Genomic DNA, 23,961 nt, shown 5'->3' with positions numbered 1-23,961 from the left:
CTTGGTACCAATCCTTTTTCAGATTTATTTGTTACAGTATTTCCTTCCAATTTGTGAATTGTCTTTCCACTCTTTACGATGCCTTTTAATTAACATTAGTTCTTATCTTTAATGTCATTAAATTAATCAACCTTTTCCTTATGTTGTCTCTGCTACTTGTATATATGTGTGTTTAAGAAAACTTTCTTTACCATCACGTCTTAAAAAATATTCTCCCATATATTTTACAAACGTTTGTAGCTTGCCTTTCACATCTAGGTTCTTAAGACAACTGAAATTGATTTTTGACATGAAAAGTAGGATTCTAATTTCATTTTTATTCCATCAAGATAATTATGTGTCCTAACTTCATTTAATCAAAAATGTTTCTCTACTATTTTGCATAAATCAGGTTACTGTTTCTATAGATGCTTTTCTACATTCTCATTTCACTAGTTAATTTGCCTATTCCTTCACCATTAAACCATTGTATTAATTACTGTAGTAATAAAATAATTCTTGGTATACAAAAAGGCAAGTCTCCCACACTTTGCTCTACTTCGTGATTAATCGGTTATTCTTTACTCTTTGCTCAATCACATAAATTTCAAATAAGTTTGTCAAATTATGTATGTGCACACACACACACACACACACATTCACGTTTACATAGAAGCCTGTTAAGATTTTGATTAGAATTGCTTAAATCTATTAATATAATACTGTGACTTTTAATCAATGAACGTGATATATATCTCCATTATTTGGTATTGTTTCAATGTTTTCAAAATTTTCTTTTTTATCCATAAAGGGCATGCATAACTTCTTTTAAATTATTCCCAGATACTTTATATTCTTTGTATTTTGTATTATAATTTCTTGCTTTCTCATGTACAGAAATTTGACTGATTTGTAGATAATGAATTTCTTATCCAAAAAACTTTCTAAATTCTCTGATTAAACTAGTTAATTGTATTCCTCTCATCTTTGATTTATCAATTCTCAGAAGGGTGAGTTAAAATTTCCTACCAATATTTTAATTTTTTTAAGATGTCTTAATAGACCTTCTCCTACCTGCCTAGAAGTACAGACTATTTTCATTTTTGTGAGGTTCACCTATGGCTTTATTTCTAGTTTTCCCACCTAATTATGCATTCCTAAACAATATGATTTAGTTTTGCCTATTGTTGAAATTCATATAATTTAATTACACACTATGTATAATGTTATGTCTAGTTTCTTTCTCTCAATTCACCTTTTTGTGTTGTTGAGTTTCTGTTTTTCATAATTGCTGTATACTACTCTGTTGTATAACTACTCTATGACTTAAATAGCCATTCAAGTGTTAAGAATATTTCTTACTTACAAAACAGAAATAGAGTCACAGATGTAGAAAATAAACTTATGGTTACCGGGGGGAAAGGCAAGGGGAGAGATAAATTAGGAGATTGGGGTTGACATATACACACTACTATATATAAAATAGATAACTAATAAGGACCTACTGTATAGCACAGGAAACTCTACTCAATACTCTTTAAAGATCTAGATGGGAAAAGAATCTAAAAAAAAAAGAGTGGTTATGTGTATATGTATAAATGATTCACTTTGCTGTACAACAGAAACTAACACAACATTGTAAATTAACTATATTCCAATAAAAATTTTTTTAAAAAAGAATATTTTCAGGTCACCACAACACTGAAAATTCAGACTACAATTATGGATTAAAAACCAGTTTATTTTTGCTAATTTTCAGGATAAGTTTTTTACACCTCCAATCAGCACCAATGTTCAGAACAGAACAATTATCTTTGTCATTTCTTAGGGTAGTTAGTTAACTATTTCTAGTTTGCCTTTATACCAATGGTGATGTCTTTCTTGACTGCACTTTATAGGAAGTCTCCTATTTGACTTCCTACCTTGTGTTTTTATTCCTATCCACTAAGACCTATGAAACTCAAATTTACTCAGTTTTACAAATGCCTTCAAGGCAAGATCTAGCTTGTGTCTTGCCTATTTCTTTTAGCATGTACCTTTATTTAGTCTTTGGCCTGACTATTCCTTTATTTCTTGTCAGCAATCTGATGTATTTAAGGATGATGTCCTTTTTATGATATCCAGAGTTGTAGCTGCTGTTAGTAAGAGGCTCAATCTTGGTACCTAGTTCACCACATTGCAAGAAAAGGAAGTAATTACATGCAATTTTTCGGTGTGCTTCCATAGCAATGTTTTAAATGGCCCGGAATTTTTCACAATTCTCCCATTGAGAAGTGCAATCTACATCCCCACTCCTTGAATCTGAGCCCTGTGACTGCTTGAACAGTGGGATACACTATAAATGACACTGTGCTTTCAGGCTCAGGCCTTAAGAAAAATGTAGCATGTACTTCTCATTTCTTGGGACATTTGCTCTTTCAAATTACATCATGTTGCAAATATTTACTTTGTTTAACTATTCTCACTAGTTGATCCAGTGCTCAATTATCTCAACCACTGAACCAGGCAAATCAAAGTTGTGGTCTCAACAGTTATTCTACATGTTCTGCATAACTCATCAGTGTAATAAATGCATAGCAAAGTATTCATAACATTTTCAGAGAAAAGAAAATTATTGTGAGTGTAATTAATGACTTCATTCATATTTAATATATACAAAGGGTACTAAGCATATATTGAGCATCAAAAATTAATAATGCGATCATGCAAAATACATAATAAGAAATAGGTAGATATTTTTTAAAGCACACGTGTATTATTTGGAAAAAATGTAATTCAAAAGATATAAAGTGGGTGATTATTTGATGTGAAATAAATATAAAAGGCAAATAATACTGTCTGAAACTGTGATTCTCAGCTGGTACTCCAAATTAGAATCATATAGGGTTTTAAAAAAATACAAATAGCCAAGCCCCATTAATACCCAAGGAGGCAGGGTTGAAAAGAACTGGTTAAAGCAGTGGTTCTCAACCGTGGCTTAACATTATAATCATTTGTGAAGATTTTAAAGAACAAATTTCCAGGCTGTATTCCAGGCCAATTAAATCAGAATCTCTGGGGGTGGGATCCACGCATCAGTACTTTTTAAAGCTTCCAGACTTTTCCAATGTGCAGCCAAGTTGAGGACAACTCATCTAAAATATCTGATTGGTTGCATATACTATAATATAGGAGAAAGACTTAAAAATTAAAAATTCTATATAATAATTATGTTTGCATTCCTATTAGCAGTTCAGTTTAAATTAATGTAAAATTTGACCACAAACTCTCTTTAGTACATTTTTCTCAGACTAAGAAAAATGAATCCTCCTACAAAGAAAATTTCAGTGATTGATAGAAAATTTAAATGAATGGTCTATTCAACTTGGAAAAACTAAGAACGTTTTTCTAATCAAGAAAGTAAATTATTCAATCAAAGTCAGAATCTGATATTAATTTAACACTACACAAGCATGGCTTCTTGCCCAAGTAAATAAGCAAAATATTGAATGTATTTCATTCAATCATAAAAAATATTTTTGATCATCTTGATGTACTAGTCATTGGCTTAAATCCTGGAGACACAGTAGTGAGAAAAATCAAACATGCCTACTCACTAGACACATAATCTAACGGGGGACGGACAATTTTAAAAATCACGCCAATATCTGTGTAATGACAAGCCATAAATGGGACTATGAAAGAAAGATTCAGGGTGCTATAAGACATCTTATAGGAGAACAAGGGAGAAGTGACACTATGCCAAACCTTATGAAAGTGGCAGCTTCCACTTCCTGTTTATCGGATCCTCATTCTTAGAATCTAGCTATCATGAAGTAAGGAAGCACAATCAACACGTGGAGTGATCTATATGGAGAAGAGCCAATGCCCACGGGACAGAGTCTTGGCTGAGTGCCAGCCAAGAGCCAACCCCAAATTGTCATTCATGCGCATGTGCAATCTGGAAAAGTAAATCATACAGTCCCCTCTTTCCTCCAGTGTGGGGAGTCAGGAAGGGCTTCTTGGAAAGTTTACTTCTGAAGAGAGAGCAGGAGTTATGTGCAAATGCCTCTGGAAGAAAGGTTGCTTACAGTTATGACCTATCTGCTAGTCACAATATTTTAATTGGGCAATTGACTGGATTATGTGGAAATCTAATGACCAATACTTAAAAAATATTTTGAGTTAGAAAACAAAGGAAAATCAAATATATTTTGCATAAAACATCACTATTAATTTCATATTAACAGGACCAAAATGATTCTAAAGGTAAAAGCAGTATATGGTAAAAAATGTAACTAATGGCAGACATAGATAGATCAAAATAATTTTTTTTTAATTCACTCTATAATTGTCATATCTAGCCATGTTCACTAGAATATTGTTATTTTGTTAAACCACAAAAGATACTTTTTTTAAGGACCCAGTAAAAGTGTATGAGATCAATAAACTTTTTTTCCTGCTTTTATTTTACATTAAAAGAGAGTAAAAATGAAGTCTTCTCATCAGTTCCTGTGAAATACTTGTATTGAGCCGAGTCGTATGAGTTCCAACACTCGAATACCTGTGCACACACTTAAATATTCAGTTTCAAACCATTGATTATGAATTATACTCACACTTACCTAAGCACATCCTTGCATAAATATTCCGATGTAAAGGGGAGCTGGAAGATGAGCGAAGCATCGTCATTATATTCAGCTCTTTGCCTGCAATTTAGAAATAAATGGATGTTGAAGTGTTTTCCTGTCCATGCATTGCCCTTTTCCTGGCATTTATCAAGATATAATTGAAAATAGTGATACAGTATTAAGGCTCAGAGAAAATCCTGACGTGTGATGGATTAAAGCACAGAATTAGTCAGACCTTATGATTTTCAGACAGCTTCTGCAACTGCTTCTCTTTGATTCACCAGTGAGCTGAACTGAGCATGAATTTTTTCCTTTTCAGTGCTCAAATACATTCATGACCTACCAGCTCTTTTTTAGAAAGCCCATGCCCTCTCTTAAGCCTCATTGTGGTTTCCAACATCAGCAAGAAATTATAATTTCTTGAGTTAAGTACTCAGCTACACAGTAGTTCATGCTGTCTTCCCTGTTTAATGTATCCCATTGGGTATTAACAGTGTTCAGATTTATTTTTCATAATTTAGAACTTGCCTTATAAAATATTAAAATGCTTATTAATGTTTGGAAAAGTGGCATAGGCACTAATATATATTGCAAGCAGCACAATGCTGTTCTTCAGCCTCATACTAATTAGCCATACATATAAAAATACCTCAATTAAATTTAGTCTTCATTGTTCAGAAGGCAAGTAGAAAAGAGGACATAGAAACACATTTAAAGACTCAGGACAAGTTTGTGTTTATCTGAAACTGTAACCATTGGCTCAAACTGGTCAGATCATATTTATGAACACACATTATGTACAATAATTTTAAAAGGTTTCTCATCTTCTCACTGATAAACAGAAAATAGTGAATTCCCATATATTATGAAAAAACAAAATAAAAATCATACACTTTCAAATTATGAATTTTTTGTGTTTCTCAGTCACCGTTACCATACCATGTCAAGTACTTTTTTCTTTCAAGAATGATAATGAATTCAAGTTGTTCTATTCACCCTTCTGACTGACTCCTATAAGCTGCATTTGCCAGATAACTAAAAATATTAAAAAATAACCCTCTGCCCATGGAGAATTACTGTACATATATAGTACTCACTTCAGCTATTCTCACTAATCAAAAAGTAAAATTATTTTACAAAATCATACATTATGGTGTCTGATATCCATATTTCTACAGAATTACCAAACAATAACTTTTGCCTTCTGACACCAGTCGTCAATATAGTAGTCAACATCAAGCAAGATTAAGAATAAATTAGATCAATACTAAAGATGATTCATTAATTTTGATTTTTAATTTTAGCAGCATTAAATTTGTAGAAATGCGTTTTATAGGATTTTTGCAGATAAAGATGCTTTTGACCTATTTGCTACTTGATGATCTTTCCTGGAATAGAAGATAACAGAAGTGAAAAATTAAGCACAAGGCAAAATAAATTCCCCATTACTGGAATTTTGGACATACTGCTGTTGCACTAATTTCACCAATAACCCCAATTTAATGAATTAATCACAGATTAGCAATTCTGCCCTGTATGTTAATGTGGTTAAGACCAAATTTGTATTTCTATTCTAGATGACCTCCTTGTTTCCACTGTGAGAGTCCATCCTGCTTTTCCTAATACTAGTGAGTAACACTGGCCAACTGTTTCATCCCTATGAGCCTCAGTTTTCCAATCTCATAGAAATAATACGATAGAAATAATAGTACCTACCTCAAAAGAAATAATTAAATGAGACAAGTTTCATAAATCACTAATCACAATGTAATCCCTTGAAAAGTATTAGCTCTTATTGCCCTGTTAAACATATAAAAAGCCATAATTTCTGAAATGATTACATTCAATATTTTCAATGATCTAAAATCAAAGCAAAAGTTTAGAAAGTTACGTAAGTTATGAAGGGAGGAATAGGAAATAAGGCATCGTAAACTTCAACTGGATGAGTACTTTCCATATCCCCTAGAGCACAATGCTATCATTCAGAAGATTTTCTATGTTTATGCTTCTTTTCATTATGAAATTTATCATTTATATTTCAGATAGATGTTGTTGGTTTTCAACTGGAACACATAGATTAAGGTCAACGTTTTTAAGAAGCATTTTGTGAGGAAATTATAATATGCTATTTACCCAGAGAAGGTTGACAAGCCATCTTTGTCTGATCATTTTTACTGAAAATACATATATTGTGATCTTGACTGTGGGAGAGTGGAGTTTTGCGTGAGTGCACACAAGGACACAAGGTATTGCAAACAGGTGGATGACTGAGTGTAAGTCGACTGGCAGGAAATTAATAGGAAATGATTTTCAGTGGAGGGTGTATACTGACTGATGCCTGTGCATTAGCCTGCATTATTGTTAATGGAGTATCACCATATGAATTATGGAATAAGATAACTCAAGAGACTGCAAGAAATTCTTATTTATTCTTTGCGACTGAGGATTAAATTTTTGTTGGTGTGAAATCTACTGTGAATAATACATGTGTTACGAAACTTTGGCCCAGAAAGATTAAAATACACTGTTCTTTTGTCATTTCATTGCCATTTTCGCTTAAGCCCTGAGGTTTTCATAGAGACCAAAAATTAAATAAGATCAAGAAACAGGATTATCTCTCCCTTTCCTTCTCTCTCTCTCCCATCTCTCTCCTTCTTCCTAAAAGATTAAAGAAGCACCGTTCCCTACTGTAGATAAGTAAATTAAAAATAAGATGACACAATTCATAAATTAATAAAGAAGATATATAAATATGTTTGTTCACTTCATATTTATTAAGAAGATTTTTCGGTGTATAATTGAATAATAAGCTTATCATCAGAAATATCTGCTAACAGACCTTATTGATTCCTGTGCAGTATACAATGTATGTATGATGTTTCTCTTTATTTTTCCTTATAAAAATATGTGACTTTAGAATACTGAGCCTTATTAATTTACATTTTGTTTTATTTAAATCTCTCTCTATATTGTGATAAATTTGTATTATTTTTACCATCTGTTGTGGAATCTTTTATTAATACACAGCAGTATTTATTACTTTTTGGGAGACTTACAAACCACTTTTAAGGAACTAATGAAACCAGAAAAGACACATACAAAATTTAAATACACACAGAGACATACACATTTTTCTACGATATGAAGGGGCTTATATATATCTTGAAACCCATCCTTTCAAATTAGGACCACAAATAAAGAAATCCTGATCAAAGGTTATTTTAACCTGAGGGTACATAGTGTTCATGCTTTTGACAGTTTCCACAGCTTTGAATCAAAAGACATGGTGTTCTCTCCAAACTCCACTCCTCATTTAACCTTAGTAGCCTCATTTATAAAATAAAAAGAGGGGGAGCTTCAAGATGGCGGAAGAGTAAGACGTGGAGATCACCTTCCTCCCCACAAACACATCAGAAATACATCGACATGTGGAACAACTCCTACAGAACACCTACTGAACGCTGGCAGAAGACCTCAGACTTCCCAAAAGGCAAGAAACTCCCCCACGTACCTGGGTGGGGCAAAGGAAAAAGAAAAAACAGAGACAAAAGAACAGGGACGGGACCTGCACCAGTGGGAGGGAGCTGTGAAGGAGGAAAGGTTTCCACACACTAGGAAGCCCCTTCGCGGGTGGAGACTGTGGGTGGCGGAGGGGGGAAGCTTCGGAGCCGCGGAGGAGAGCGCAGCCACAGGGGTGCGGAGGGCAAAGCGGAGAGATTCCCGCACAGAGGCTCGGCGCCGACCAGCACTCACCAGCCCGAGAGGCTTGTCTGCTCAGCCGCCGGGAAGGGTGGGGGCTGGGAGCTGAGGCTCGGGCTTCGGTCGGATCGCAGGGAGAGGACTGGGGTTGGCGGTGTGAACACAGCCTGAAGGGGCTATTGCGCCACAGCTAGCCGGGAGGGAGTCCCGGAAAAAGTCTGGAGCTGCCGAAGAGGCAAGAGACTTTTTCTTGCCTCTTTGTTTCCTGGTGCGGGAGGAGAGGGAATTAAGAGCGCCGCCTAAACAAGCTCCAGAGACAGGTGCGAGCCGTGGCTATCAGCGCGACCCCAGAGACGGGCATGAGACGCTAAGGCTGCTGCTGCCGCCACCAATAAGCCTGTGTGCCAGCACAGGGCATTGTCCACACTTTCCCTCCCGGGAGGCTGTGCAGCCCGCCACTGCCAGGGTCCCGTGATCCAGGGACAGTTTACCTTGGAGAATGCACGGCAGGCCTCAGGCTGCTGCAACATCACGCTGGCCTCTGCCCCTGCAGGCTCTCCCCGCATCCGTACCCCTCCCTCTCCCCAGCCTGAGTGAGCCAGAGCCCCCAAATCAGCTGCTTCTTTAACCCCGTCCTGTCTGAGCAAAGAACAGACGCCCTCAGGCGAGCTACACGCAGAGGAGGGGCCAAATCCAAAGCTGAACCCAGGGAGCTGTGCGAACAAAGAAGACAAAAGGGAAATCTCTCCCAGCTGTCTCAGGAGCAGCGGATTAAATCTCCACAATCAGCCTGATGTACCTGCATCTGTGGAATACCCGAACAGACAACGAATCATCCCAAATTGAGGAGGTGGACTTTGGAAGCAACGATATAAATATTTTTTCCCCTTTTTCTCTTTTTGTGAGTGTGTATGGGTATGCTTCTGTGTGTGACTTTGTCTGTATAGCTTTCCTTTCACCATTTGTCCTAGGGTTCTGTCTGTCCATTTTTTGTTGTTATGGTTGTTGTTTTAGTATAGTTTTTGGCACTTGTTATCATTGGTGGATTTGTTTTTTGGTTTGGTTGCTCTTCTTTCTTTTTTATTTCTTTTTTTTTAATTAGTTAAACAATTTTTTAATAATTTTTTATTTTTATTTTTATTATTTTATTTTATTCTGTTTTATTTTATTTTATCTTCTTCTTTCTTTCTTTCTTTCTTTTTTTTCTCCCTTTTATTGTGAGTCGTGTGGATGACAGGCTGTTGGTGCTCCAGCCAGGCATCAGGGCTCTGCCTCTGAGGTGGGAGAGCCAAGTTCAGGACACTGGTCCACAAGAGACCTCCCAGCTCCACGTAATATGAAATGGTGAAAATCTCCCAGAGATCTCCTTCTCAATGCCAAGACCCAGCTCCACTCAACGACCAGCAAGCTACAGTGCTGGACACACTATGCCAAACAACTAGCAAGACAGGAACACAACCCCATCCATTGGCACAGAGGCTGCCTAAAATCATAATAGGGCCACAGACACCCCAAAAAACACCTCCAGATGTGGACCTGCCCACCAGAAAGACAAGATCCAGCCTCATCCACCAGAACACAGGCACTAGTCCCCTCCACCAGGAAGCCTACACAACCCACTGAACCAAACTTAGCCACTGGGACAGACACCAAAAACAACGGAAACTACAAAGCTGCAGCCTGCAAAAAGGAGACCCCAAACACAGTAAGTTAAGCAAAATGAGAAGACAGAGAAACACACAGCAGTTGAAGGAGCAAGGCAAAAACCCACCAGAACTAGCAAATGAAGAGGAAATAGGCAGTCAACCTGAAAAAGAATTCAGAAAAATGATAGTAAGGATGATCCAAAATCTTGGAAATAGAATGGAGAAAATACAAGAAACGTTTAACAAGGACCTAGAAGAACTAAAGAGCAAACAAACAGTGATGAACAACACAAGTAATGAAATTAAAAATTCTCTACAAGGGATCAATAGCAGAATAACTGAGGCAGAAGAACGGATAAGTGACCTAGAAGATAAAATAGTGGAAATAACTACTGCAGAGCAGAATAAAGAAAAAAGAATGAAAAGAATTGAGGACAGTCTCAGAGACCTCTGGAACAACATTAAACCCACCAACATTTGAATTATAGGGGTCCCAGAAGAAGAAGAGAAAAAGAAAGGGACTGAGAAAATATTTGAAGAGATTATAGTTGAAAACTTCCCTAATATGGGAATGGAAATAGTTAATCAATTCCAGGAAGCACAGACAGTCCCATACAGGATAAATCGAAGGAGAAACATGCCAAGACACATATTAATCGAACTATCAAAAATTAAATACAAAGAAAAAATATTAAAAGGAACAAGGGAAGAACAGCAAATAACACACAAGGGAATCTCCATAAGGTTAGCAGAAACTCTGAAAGTCAGAAGAGAGTGGCAGGACATATTTAAAGTGATGAAAGGGAAACACCTACAACCAAGATTACTCTACCCAGCAAGGATCTCATTCAGATTTGACGGAGAAATTAAAACCTATACAGACAAGCAAAAGCTAAGAGAATTCAGCACCACCAAACCAGCTTTACAACAAACACTAAAGGAACTTCTCTAGGCAGGAAACACAAGAGAAGGAAAACACCTACAATAACAAACCCAAAACAATTAAGAAAATGGTAAAAGGAAAATACAGATCGATAATTACCTTAAAGGTAAATGGATTAAATGCTCCAACCAAAATACATAGACTGGCTGAATGGATACAAAAGCAAGACCCGTATATATGCTGTCTACAAGAGACCCACTTCAGACCTAGGGACACATACAGACTGAAACTGAGGGGATGGAAAAAGATATTCCATGCAAATGGAAATCAAAAGAAAGCTGGAGTAGCTATTCTCATATCAGACAAAATAGACTTTAAAACAAAGACTATTACAAGAGACAAAGAAGGACATTACATAATGATCAAGAGATCAATCCAAGAAGAAAATATAACAATTGTAAATATTTATGCACCCAACATAGGAGCACCTCAATACATAAGGCAAATACTAACAACCATAAAAGGGGAAATCGACAGTAACAAAATCATAGTAGGGGACTTTAACACCCCACTTTCACCAATGGACAGATCATCCAAAATGAAAATAAATAACGAAACACAAGCTTTAAATGATACATTAAACAAGATGGACTTAATTGGTATTTATAGGACATTCCATCCAAAAACAACATAATACACGTTCTTCTCAAGTGCTCATGGAACATTCTCCAGGATAGAGCATATCTTGGGTCACAAAATAAGCCTTGGTAAATTTAAGAAAATTGAAATCGTATCAAGTATCTTTTCCAACCACAACGCTATGAGATTAGATATCAATTACAGGAAAAATTCTGTAAAAAATACATGGAGACTAAACAATACACTACTTAATAACCAAGAGATCACTGAAGAAATCAAAGAGGAAATCAAAAAATACCTAGAAACAAATGACAATGAAAACACTACAACCCAATACCTATGGGATGCAGTAAAAGCAGTTCTAAGAGGGAAGTTTATAGCAATACAATCCTACCTTAAGAAACAAGAAACATCTCAAATAAACAACCTAACCTTACACCTAAAGCAATTAGAGAAAGAAGAACAAAAAAAAACCCCAAAGCTAGCAGAAGGAAAGAAATCATAAAGATCAGATCAGAAATAAATGAAAAAGAAATGAAGGAAATGATAGCAAAGATCAATAAAACTAAAAGCTGGTTCTTTGAGAAGATAAACAAAATTGATAAACCATTAGCCAGACTCATCAAGAAAATAAAGGGAAAAGACTCAAATTAATAGAATTAGAAATGAAAAAGGAGAAGTAACAACTGATACTGCAGAAATAAAAGAGATCATGAGAGATTACTACAAGCAACTACATGCCAACAAAATGGACAACCTGGAAGAAATAGACAAATTCTTAGAAAAGCACAACCTCCCGAGACTGAATCAAGAAGAAATAGAAAAGATGATAGAAACAGATAGAGAGATGTACCATGTTCTTGGATTGGAAGAATCAACATTGTGAAAATGACTATACTACCCAAAGCAATCTACAGATTCAATGCAATCCCTATCAAACTACCACTGGCATTTTTCACAGAACTAGAACAATAAATTTCACAATTTGTATGGAAACACAAAAGACCCCGAATAGCCAAAGCAATCTTGAGAAAGAAAAATGGAGCTGGAGGAATCAGGCTCCCTGACTTCAAACTATACTACACAGCTACAGTAATCAAGACAATATGGTACTGGCACAAAAACAGAAATATAGATTAATGGAACAGGATAGAAAGTCCAGAGATAAACCCATGCACATATGGTCACCTTATCTTTGATAAGGGAGGCAAGAATATACAGTGGAGAAAAGACAGCCTCTTCAGTTAGTGGGGCTGGGAAAACTGGACAGCTACATGTAAAAGAATGAAATTAGAACACTCCTTAACACCATACACAAAAATAAACTCAAAATGGATTAAAGACCTCAATGTAAGGCCAGACACTATAAAACTCTTAGAGGAAAACATAGGCAGAACACTCTATGACATAAATCACAGCAAGATCATTTTTTAACCCATCTCCCAGAGAAAGGGAAGCAAAAACAAAAATAAACAAATGGGACCTAATGAAACTTAAAAGCTTTTGCACAGCAAAGGAAACCATAAACAAGACAAAAAGACAACCCTCAGAATGGGAGAAAATATTTGCAAATGTAGCAACTGACAAAGGATGAATCTCCAAAATTTACAAGCAGCTCATGCAGCTTAATATCAAAAAAACAAACAACCCAATCCAAAATGGGCAGAAGACCTAAAGAGACATTTCTTCAAAGGAGATATACAGATTGCCAACAAACACATGAAGGAATGCTCAACATCACTAATCGTTAGAGAAATGCAAATCAAAACTGCAATGAGGTATCATCTCACATCAGTCAGAATGGCCATTATCAAAACGTCTACAAACAATAAATGCTGGAGAGGGTGTGGAGAAAAGGGAACCCTCTTGCACTGTTGGTGGGAATGTAAATTGATACAGCCACTATGGAGAATAGTATGGAGGTTCCTGAAAAAACTAAAACTAGAACTACCATATGACCCAGCAATCCCACTACTGGGCATATACCCTGAGAAACACATAATTCAAAAAGAGTCATGTACCAAAATATTCATTGCAGCTCTATTTACAATAGCCAGGACATGGAAGCAACCTAAGTGTCCATCAACAGATGAATGGATAAAGAAGATGTGGCACATATATACAATGGAATATTACTCAGCCAGAAAAAGAAACGAAATTGAGTTTTTTCTAGTGAGGTGGATGGACCTAGAGTCTGTCATACAGAATGAAGTAAGTCAGAAAGAGAAAAACAAATACCGTGTGCTAACACATATATACAGAATCTAAAAAAAAAAAAAGTTTCTGAAGAACCTAGGGGCAGGACAGGAATAAAGACACAGACCTATAGAATGGACTTGAGGACACAGGGAGGGGGAAGGGTAAGCTGGGATGAAGTGAGAGAGTGGCATGGACATATATACACTACCAAATCTAAAATAGATAGCTAGTGGGAAGCAGCCACATAGCACAGGGAGATCAGCTCGGTGCTTGTGTCCACCTAGAGGGGTGGGATAGGGAGGGTGGGAGGGAGATACAAGAGGGAGGAGATATGGAGATATATGTTTATGTATAGCTGATTCACTTTGTTATACAGCAGAAAGTAACACACCATTGTAAAGCAATTATACTCCAATAAAGATGTTAAAAAATAAAATAAAATAAAATAAAAAGAAGTGGTATCTAAGGTCTGTTCTGACATAAAATTTTCTGGATGTAGGCAAAGAATAAATTCCTTTAAGAAAAATAAAACTGTGTTTGAGAGTTGTAAAAAGAAAGTCAGTTACAGAATATGAAAAAGGTTTTTCATTTTTCTATAGCTTGTTAACATAAGGAACCTTGAATAGAAAATGCATGTTCTATCTGAATTGTGTTAACATACATGGCTTTATAGCTTTTTGTAGTCTTAAATGTTGGGGAAAAGAAAAGGTAAGTTAGTTAATAAGAGTCATATTTATATATGATGATATGAACTATGTTTTGCATATTTTCTATGTCTTTTTCAGGGGTGGTTTAATAATGTTAAATAATAAATTAATTGACTGGATAGAAATACATGCATAAATTAAACATTTAGACAATAAAAATTCAGTTCTATAAATGATATTATCATTTATAATAAGTGACTGAAATGTTTGGAAGGAATTGTCTATCACTGACTATTGTTACTGACTCAGCCTTACACACTGACTAAGGAAAAATATGTACTATCATCAACAAACATACTTTGGTTGAGTTAGCTTAACTTTGAAGTTTGAAAAGTAAAGAGGGAACATATTTCTATGTGGAAATGTCTTAATACCCACATCTTCCATCACTAACTTCAAATGCAATTTTTTGAACACTTAGGTTAGAACATAAAGTGAGAAATAGAATCTAATTCTCCCTCCCCAGAAACTAGGGGAGACCTGTAGCAGCAAGGAAAACTAGAGAGGATGTATTCTACTTGTAAAAATATCAAGAAAAGAATGTATTCTACTTGTAAAATTGTCAAGGAATTTCCATGAGGTATAGGACATAGGAGACCATACTGAAGGAAGGATTGACTCTAAACTCTTATCCTATAAGATAATATCTTGCTCAGAATTAGTTGGAACATGCTACCACAGAATCTGGCATGTGAAACTTAAGAAGGCATAACCAGTCCACCCTTGACTGGTTAGCTTGTTGGGGGAACCTATCAATTCAATGACCACTGTATAAAGTATTCTTGAATCAAGATATCGTGAATAAAGGGGGTGAGAAGAAACTTTTAGAGATGATAAATATATTTAAGGCATTGATTGCAGTGATGGTTTCGTGGATGTTTACTTAGCTCCAAACTCATCAAGTTGTGTACGTTAAATATGTACAGCTTTTTGTATGTCAAGCATACTTCGATAAGGTGGCTAAAATAATAAAAGAAAGCCCTAGGATGAATGGGGAGTATGGAGACTGTTCTCTGCTGGCCTACAAGAATTATCAAATTCTGTTTTAAGATGAAGCCTCTACACCCATAATGTAAACTAATTAGATTAAAGGATGTGCCTTAACTGTATTACAAAAGTCATTTGATATGGAATATACAGCATACATTCTATAGATACAGAATACACTTTAGTAAACCAGCTACAATCTCAGAATCTATAATAATTTACCATGAGTAATATTAAATTTATCAAAGACAAATAATTTATATGGCAAACTATGTTTTAAATAGATTGAAGTTTACTGAGAATAAACTTAAATTTTAATAGCTTTTAGAATAAATTATTCTCACACAAATGCAAAATTCTAATTAAAGTTGACTTTGACGCCTCTATTTTTTTTTTTTTTTTTTTTTTATAAGAGTGCCTCTGGCTTGCCGTAAACTGATTAGTTAAGCCTTTGGCTTCCCGTTTATTCTTTGTTTTTTTTTTTTAAATTAATTAATTAATTAATGGTTGTGTTGGGTCTGTGCGAGGGCTTCCTCCAGTCGCGGCAAGTGGGGTCCACTCTTCATCGCGGTGCGCGGGCCTCCCACCATCGCGGCCTCTCCTGTCGGGGAGCACAGGCTCCAGACGCGCAGGCTCAGCAGCCGTGGCTCACGGGCCTAGTCGCTCCACGGCATGTGGGATCCTCCCAGACCAGGGCCCGAACCCGTGTCCCCTGCATTGGCAGGCAGATTCCCAACCACTGCGCCACCAGGGAAGCCCCTGACGCCTCTATTTGAAAAATACTCTATTAGCAGTTAATTGCTGATGTACGTGAAAACATGTGTTTCTTTGTTTTAAAAAATTTCTATACTGCAGCTTTTCACTAATTCAAACTGACTCCTCTCAAACTGCTTCTCACCTCTGTGATATTAATTTTTTTTATTTAAAAAAAATTTTTATTAAGGTATAGTTGATTGTGATATTAATTTAAATAGGTGATATTTTACTGCTGTGGCATTCACCATTTCCAATTAAGAGTGATATCAGACAAATCAAATTCAAAATAAAGCAGAGGCTGCAAAACTAAATTTAAAAAAAGATAACGTGGCAGCATTTTTTCTGGCTTACACGATATAAAGACACTTTTGTCATTAGCAATAGAGGCACGACCATTTTAAACTCTGGCAAACATGACAAACATCAACAAGAGGTACATTAGCTACATGTCAACTGCCACCAACCTAATTTTGGACCAGATAATCTGTTTCCCCAAGTAGCTAAGTTTCTAAAATATTATAATGCAAGTAACATAATTCTGAATTTTCCACCCTCTGTGCCTCTAGGTCTGTTAGATTTAGACCAAGATCCACATCAATCTGAGAGAAAGCTATCAAATCAAACTCTTCTTTCAGCCAAATCTGAGAGTGAGTAAATCTTCAGATCCTTCTCTTTAATGACGTGGAAATGGAAACAAGTCATCATAACCACAAAAAAATATGTGGTTCTAAATAAGGACCCGTATTATAAGTCTGTCCCTCTGAAGTAGATAAACGGTGTGAAAAAGAAGAGAAAGAATATATAATTTAAAAATGTGTATTTAATGTTTTCACCAAGATTCAAGATAACATTCCATCTCTGAAATTAGGCTGGCAGTTATGGTAAGAGAATAAATTGAGATCAGTAAAGATAGTATGAAGATATAAAATTGACAACTAATTTTAAAATTGTATTAGAGATAATAAGCAGGATACTGAAGGCTCAAGAAAATAAAATTCATCAAGTAAAGTACAAATACATTCTCAAAACTGAAAATAAAATAATAAGGAAAACAAAATAAAAATGAAAAATGGGGAGCAGATCCAATACACTTATAATAGGAATCACAAAAGGAGCAAGCAGTTGATTGAAAGTTGATGAGTCTGGACATTCAGTCCAAGAGATTATACCAGGAATCAGAGCTGTGCAGAAGAAAAGGCATAGCATATCTTAAGATTCATTTCACATGAGGACCGTTTCAGTAGAATTGAAATCTGCATCTTATATTAGGTGATTACGGAAGGTAGGGGAGGATTCAGACTTTCACAACTGAACAGGTACAAAGAAAGAACCAAACCCAAATCAGAATTGTCAAAAACTAAGAGATCACCTTGGGAACTAAAATTCAGAAGTTGGACTCTACAAAGTGTTAATGTAACTGGGAGATGTGAATCTTTCAAAAATTTCTATGGATGAGGATGTGATAAGCTAGACAGCTGAGAGTGTTGAGGCAGTTTGATTAGATTAAGAAGAAATGGCAATTAAATATATAAGAGGAAAAAAGTTTCTGAGCTAAAGAAAGTTCTGAAAAGTCCTTTAGTATCAGGCAAAATTGTGGAAGTAGGGCAAAACATAGATGTATTCTAGAAACATTATAAAGATTTAAAAATCTAAATGAAATTGATAATTGGGGGAGGAGGGATATGAATCATAAAATAGACTCAAAAATAAGAAGCAGTCCACAGACAGAATTCTTGTTCTTTTTCCTCCCCCTCCTTCTGTCCTCCTCCTTCTTTCTTTCTTTCCTCCTCTACTTACCTGCACCCCTCTCTTTCTGTCTCTGCTGCATTAGCTCCATTTAAGACCTTCCAACTGATTAAGCTAGGTTCACCCAGAGTATTATCCCCCTTACTTAAAGTCAATTCCATTTACTTAAAGTCAGCTGATTTGGTACTTTAATTATATCTGCAAAATCCCTTCGCAACAACACACCTTGATTAGTGTTTGATTGAATAACACAGGACTATAGCCAAGCCACGAGGACATCAAAAAAAGCCATCTGGACAACCACAACAGAAAATAAGACTTTCCATCTTTTTCCTTTTTGCCCTCAACCACCCCTTTCCAGTTAAAGAAGAAGTCAGAATCCATGGCTAGTGAGCTGAGGTGGGCAGAATAGAGGACCCACAAGACAAGGTTTTGAGAAGTTGACTGACTACATGTCAAACAACACATTGCCTTCCAACCTCAAGGAGTACAAAATTGTTGGAAGGGAAGAAACTTTAAGTTCATGGTTTTTGTTATTACACTGAATAGGTCACTTTAACTACTAAAATTAGACCACTCTTGTGACTGAAAGTCATCATAAAACTTTTAAATGGGAGTAACTTGAAAATGTTAGGGGCCTACCAAAGATTTTATCTGTGATTAATTTAAAAAAACAGGCCACTAAGCAGAGTTACAAAGAGACAGTAAAGAAGGAACAGAGTTGTTTCTTCTTGAACGCTATGAAATCTCTTTTGTTAAATGTAATCGTTTTTTTATAATAATTTACATCTTCAGTGCTAGATTCCCCCCCCCCCAAACTTCACAGTAATATATCCAACTTCTTCAATATTCTAATTAGAGGTCCAATACTTACCATATCTGAACTTGATTATACTCCTAAATCTGCTGCATTCCAAGTCCTCCACTTCTCGGGAAATGGCAGCAACCTCATCCTGCTTCTCAGTACAAACACGGTTAACTCATCCTTTTGCATCTTATTCTCTCACTATCCAAATACAATACACTGGATTTCAAAAAATTTTCCTAAACTAACTCTTACCAACATCCATTTTCACTCCCACCTTAGTATTATTCCCCATCGACTCTGGTCAGAAGTCCTATAATTACCTTCCAGTAGCTCTTCTGTTATCCTTGCCCCCTGTAAATCAGTTTTTAACTTGGTAGTCAGAGTTAACTATTTAAAACAGGTCACAAAAGTGAACAGACCCCATAGAAAGCAAGGTTAGGAAAACAGAAGAAGGTAAGGAAAAAAATGAAAATGTAAAACAGAAATAATGAGATTAAATAGATCCAAGGGAAAGTGATCAAAATAGTAGACATGCAATAAATATTGACCATACTATAATAGAGTAGGAAAAAGAAAACCCTATATTTCAAAAAACTTTCTGAAATAAAGACTTGGAACTAAACATCAAAAACATACACTGCGTACCTGGAAAAACTTATAAATAATGGTCAATATCAGGATATATTCTAGTAAAATTACTGAAATTTAAAGATAAATAGAAAAAATACTATAGGCTTCTAGACATTAAGGCCAATTCACATATATGAGATAGAAAATCTGATGAATAGAAGATTTTGAAAACAAAACTTTATAGTAGAAAAATGAATTAACATATTTAAGATACTCAAGGAATAGAAACTGTGCATCAGTGTTTTACATCCAGCTAAACTGACATTTTCATACAAACCCCACACATAATCATTAAATTTAAAAGGTAGGGAATAATGTTCCTGAACTTATTCCTATGAAATCTACCAGAGAATACACTGTCAACAACCAAGAAATGACTTAGAAAAATTTTACATAAAGACTGGCTATGAGCACTAAATATATTTAACTATAAAATGAAGGCTATATGGTTGTGTTTAAATGAGACAGACTGTTATGTAATTGTATTCAATATTTGCCCTGGTAATATAGGTAAGATACTTGCAAAATGGGAAGGAAGTGGGAGAGTACATATATAGAAAGTTAAATAAGCTCATTGATTGCCGTATAGTTATTAGCAAAAATACACATACATATTACTTTCAATTGATGCTGTGGCAAAGAAAAAGCAGTGGAAAGAAAAGGTTATTAAGAGACAAAAAGAAGAGACTACTAGTAACTTCAATACTATTCATAGTAAACAACCAAGAAAGAGTGTCTAAATGAAGAAGAGTGAAGGGTGTTATATAAAAATCTTAGTTGTAACTTTTAAAAAATCCATTAAAATAAAAACATAAACTTTTCTAAATACCAAAAGATAGGGCTTCCCTGGTGACGCAGTGGTTAAGAATCCGCCTGCCAATGCAGGGGACACGGGTTCGAGCCCTGGTCTGGGAAGATCCCACATGCCGTGGAGTAACTAAGCCCAAGAGCCGTAGCTACTGAGCCCCTATGCCACAACTACTGAAGCCCGCGTGCCTAGAGCCCGTGCTCCACAACAAGAGAAGCCACCGCAATGAGAAGCCCAAGCACCTCAACGAAGAGCAGCCCCTGCTCACCGCAACTAGAGAAAGCCCAGGCACAGCAACGAAGACCCAATGCAGCCAAAAATAAATAAAATAAATAAATTTTAAAAATAAACCAAACAAAAGATATAACAAGGGAAAGTGGGGCAGGGTAAGTGAAAGCATGCGACGGAAAGGAAATAAACTATAAAACTATATATATATACACACACACACACACACAAATATATGTGTGTGTGAATAAACACTGATCATTCAAAAATATGTAACTGGACACAAAACACCTATTAAAAGAAAAAGTAAATTTTTCCTATAGGCTAACAAAACAAAGTCCAATTCTATGCTGTATTTAAGATAGAATTAGATGATAGATAGATAGATGATAAAAGGCAAATAAAAAGAAGCAGAGGTCACAACTCACAACCTCGCCATCCAACAAAACAAAATTTAGACCCAAAAATTAAACATTAAAATGGCAAAGGACACTTTATAAAGCTAAGACTACAGTTCACCATGAAAATATAATTACTTATGAATCCCATGAAAGAGCAGCAATTTTCATAGGGCAGAAACTATAGGCATGGAAGAAGTGAAAATTTCTAAAACATTAATAAGAGATACAGCACACTTCTGTCAGAGAATAGAAAAAGTTGTAAAAGAGCTTCACCACTCCTCAAGAGAGTGGGAAATAAAAGTGTAAGACATAAACGGCTATGCCAGAGTTGTGAACTGGATAAATTCATTGTTACCTAAGTGGTTCCAGAGCACAGAAAAGGAGGAAAAACTTGAAAATTATTTTTATAAGACAAATATAATGTAACGTTAACATAAAAATAAGACAAGATCAGACAAAAGACCTTACTGATAAATATTCCTCATGGATATTAAGGCAGAAATCTAAAATATTAGCAAAGTAAATCCAATAGCCTGTTAAAAATTAACATATATAGACCGTAAGGGATTTATTCCAGGAATGCAAGAGTGGATCAATATTAAGAAAGCCATTAATTTAATCCATCATTGAAATAAACCTAAGCTGTTTGAAAAAGCATATGAATATCTCTTCAGATCTTATGACACTTAACAACTTTCAAAATCCTTTCATGTTAAAAGCATTCAATAAAATAGGAAGTGACTTGACTTCCTTAACATGCACTCACACATACAATCACACACACACAAACACACATAAGCCGTTATTGTGCAGTATAAGAAACAACAGAGGCATTCCTGCAATGAAAGCAACAAAAAAAAGGATCTCTACTTTCTCCACTATAATTGAGCATTGAGTGGGAATAATTGACATGAGCAAGCTGCTGGATACAAGTATTTTTAAAGGACCAGGTAAACCTACCTCTATTTATGGGGAAATAATTGTATAGCTAGAAATCATCCACCAAAAATATTAACAGAAAAATTCTTATAAAATATAAGGGAACTGAGTAAAGTGTAATGATCTAAACCTAACACAGATAAATAGATAGTCTTCTCATGTAAAAATTATAACTGATTAGAAGATTCAGTGGAAGGGGAAACTCCATGGATCATAGCAAACAACAATAAAGGTACAGAAACTATGAGTACTGAAATAAAAAACATACACAAAGAGAATTTAACAAGTAGAAACACTCACCATGGCATAAAGAATATTCAATATCACATATATGTCAATTCTTTCTAAGTTTATTTATAAATTTAATGTAATTCCAATAAAATTATCATCCATGTGTTTTTCCCTGGAGCTAGACAAGTACATTATAAACTTCATATGGAAGAATGCATGAGAAATTAGAGCCACAATAACCCTGAAAACAAGAGTTTTCACACACACACAGACACACACAAAAAAACACACATACAAATCCAGTTAAAAAGAGTACATGTGTATAATTTATTTAGATTAAATTCAAGAATAGTCATAGCTAATATTGTAACATGAGTCAAAAGAGCGGTTACCTTTAACTGGGAGAAGGCAAGGAGGAATCTGCTGTGGCAATGAAATTTTTTAAAATCTTGTTTGATTGTGACTGTATGAGTATATGCATATATAAAAATTTTAAGATTTGTGCAATTTATAGTACATGGGTATATTTTTTAATTAATAGACTTTATTTTTAGAACACTTTTAGATCCCCTGAAAAACTGAGTGGATACTATAAAGAGTTCTCATATAACCCCCTAACCTGCACACAGTTCCCCCTATTATTGATATCATGCATTAGTGTGGCACACTTGTTACAATTAATGAACCAATATTGACACCTTGTTAATAACAAAAGACCATAATTTACATTAATATTCATCTTGTGTTGTATAGTTCTATGAGTTTTGACAAATGTATAATGTAATAAATCAATCATTACAGTATTATTCAGAATAGTTTCAGCATTTCAAAAATCCTCTGTGCTTCATCTATTCATCCCTTCCCTCTTCCCTGGAATCCCTGGCAATCAATGAACTTTTTACTGTTTTGCCTCTTCAAGAATGTACTGTAGTTGGAATCATATAGTATGTATAGCCTTTTCACACTAGCCTCTTAGCAAAATGCATTCAAGGTACGCAAGGTACGTCCGTATGGTTCCATGGCTTGATAGCTCATTTCTTTTTATGTAATAGTCAACAGATTGTTTATGCAATCACCTACTAAAGTACTTCATTATTTCCAATCTTTGGTGGTTATGAATAAAACTGCCATAAACATTTATGTGTTGGGTTTTGTGTAGATGTAAGTTTTCAACTTAACTGGGTAAATACCTAAGAGAGTGATTGCTGGATTGTACGGTAAAATTATGTTGAGCTTGCTTTGTAGGAAATTTCCAAATTGTCTTTCAAAATGGCTGTACTATTTTGCATTCCTACTAGCAATGAATGAGAGTTTCTGTTGGGTCCCATCCTCACTAGCGTCTGGTGTGCATTTTTTGGATTTTAGCCAATCTAATAGGGATGTTGTATCATCACATTATTATTTTAATTTACAATTTCCTAGTGACATATGATGTTTAGTATCTTTTCATATACTTATTTGCCAAATGTATATCTTCCTTAGGGATGTATCTATTCAGAGATTTTGCCCATTTTGTATTTGGGTTGTTTGTTTTCGTATTGTTTAGTTGTAAGAGTTCTTTGTATATTTCTGGATATAAATCCTTTATCAGATATGTGTTTTGCAAGTATTTACTCTCAGTCTGTGGCCTGTCTTTTCATTATCTTAACAATATCTTTTTAAGGGAATAAGTTTTTAATGTTAATAAAATCCAATTTAATTTCTCTTTCATAGACTGTGCTTTTGGTGCTCTATTTACAAACTCATTGCTGAACTCAGGGTTACTTACATTTTTGGTCAGTTATCCTCTGGAGTTTTACAGTTTTGCATTTTACATTTAGGTCTATGATCAATTTCAAGTTAATTTTTGTGAAATGTTAAAGTCTGTGTCTACATTAATTTTTTGCATATGAATGCCCAATTGTTCTAGCACCACTTACTGAAAAACATTTTCTTTATTGAATTGCCTTTGCTGCTCTGTAAAAGATCAGTTGACTATATTTGTATGAATCTATTTCTGGGCTTTCTGGTTTGTTCCATTGATACATTTGTCTATTATTTGGCTACTACCACACTGTCTTGGTTA

At 35.2% G+C, this 23,961-nt stretch overlaps 1 long non-coding RNA gene across 7 annotated transcripts in view; it reads right to left on the bottom strand.

Moving 5' to 3' along the window:
* LOC309666933 overlaps window positions 1-23,961 on the bottom strand; it is a 331,741-nt gene that overhangs the window by 270,124 nt on the left and 37,656 nt on the right. For all 7 annotated transcript variants that reach the window (XR_014267364.1, XR_014267365.1, XR_014267366.1 and 4 more), the window contains one exon: window positions 4,584-4,667. This is a non-coding gene — a long non-coding RNA (uncharacterized lncRNA). The remainder of the gene's footprint in view (window positions 1-4,583; window positions 4,668-23,961) is intronic.

This window comes from Balaenoptera physalus, assembly GCF_965194825.1.
Source record: "Balaenoptera physalus genome assembly, chromosome: 9".
In the NCBI taxonomy this organism is placed as follows: domain Eukaryota; kingdom Metazoa; phylum Chordata; class Mammalia; order Artiodactyla; family Balaenopteridae; genus Balaenoptera; species Balaenoptera physalus.
Note: the sequence above shows the minus strand (reverse complement) of the source record. Positions and strands in the feature narration are given on the sequence as shown.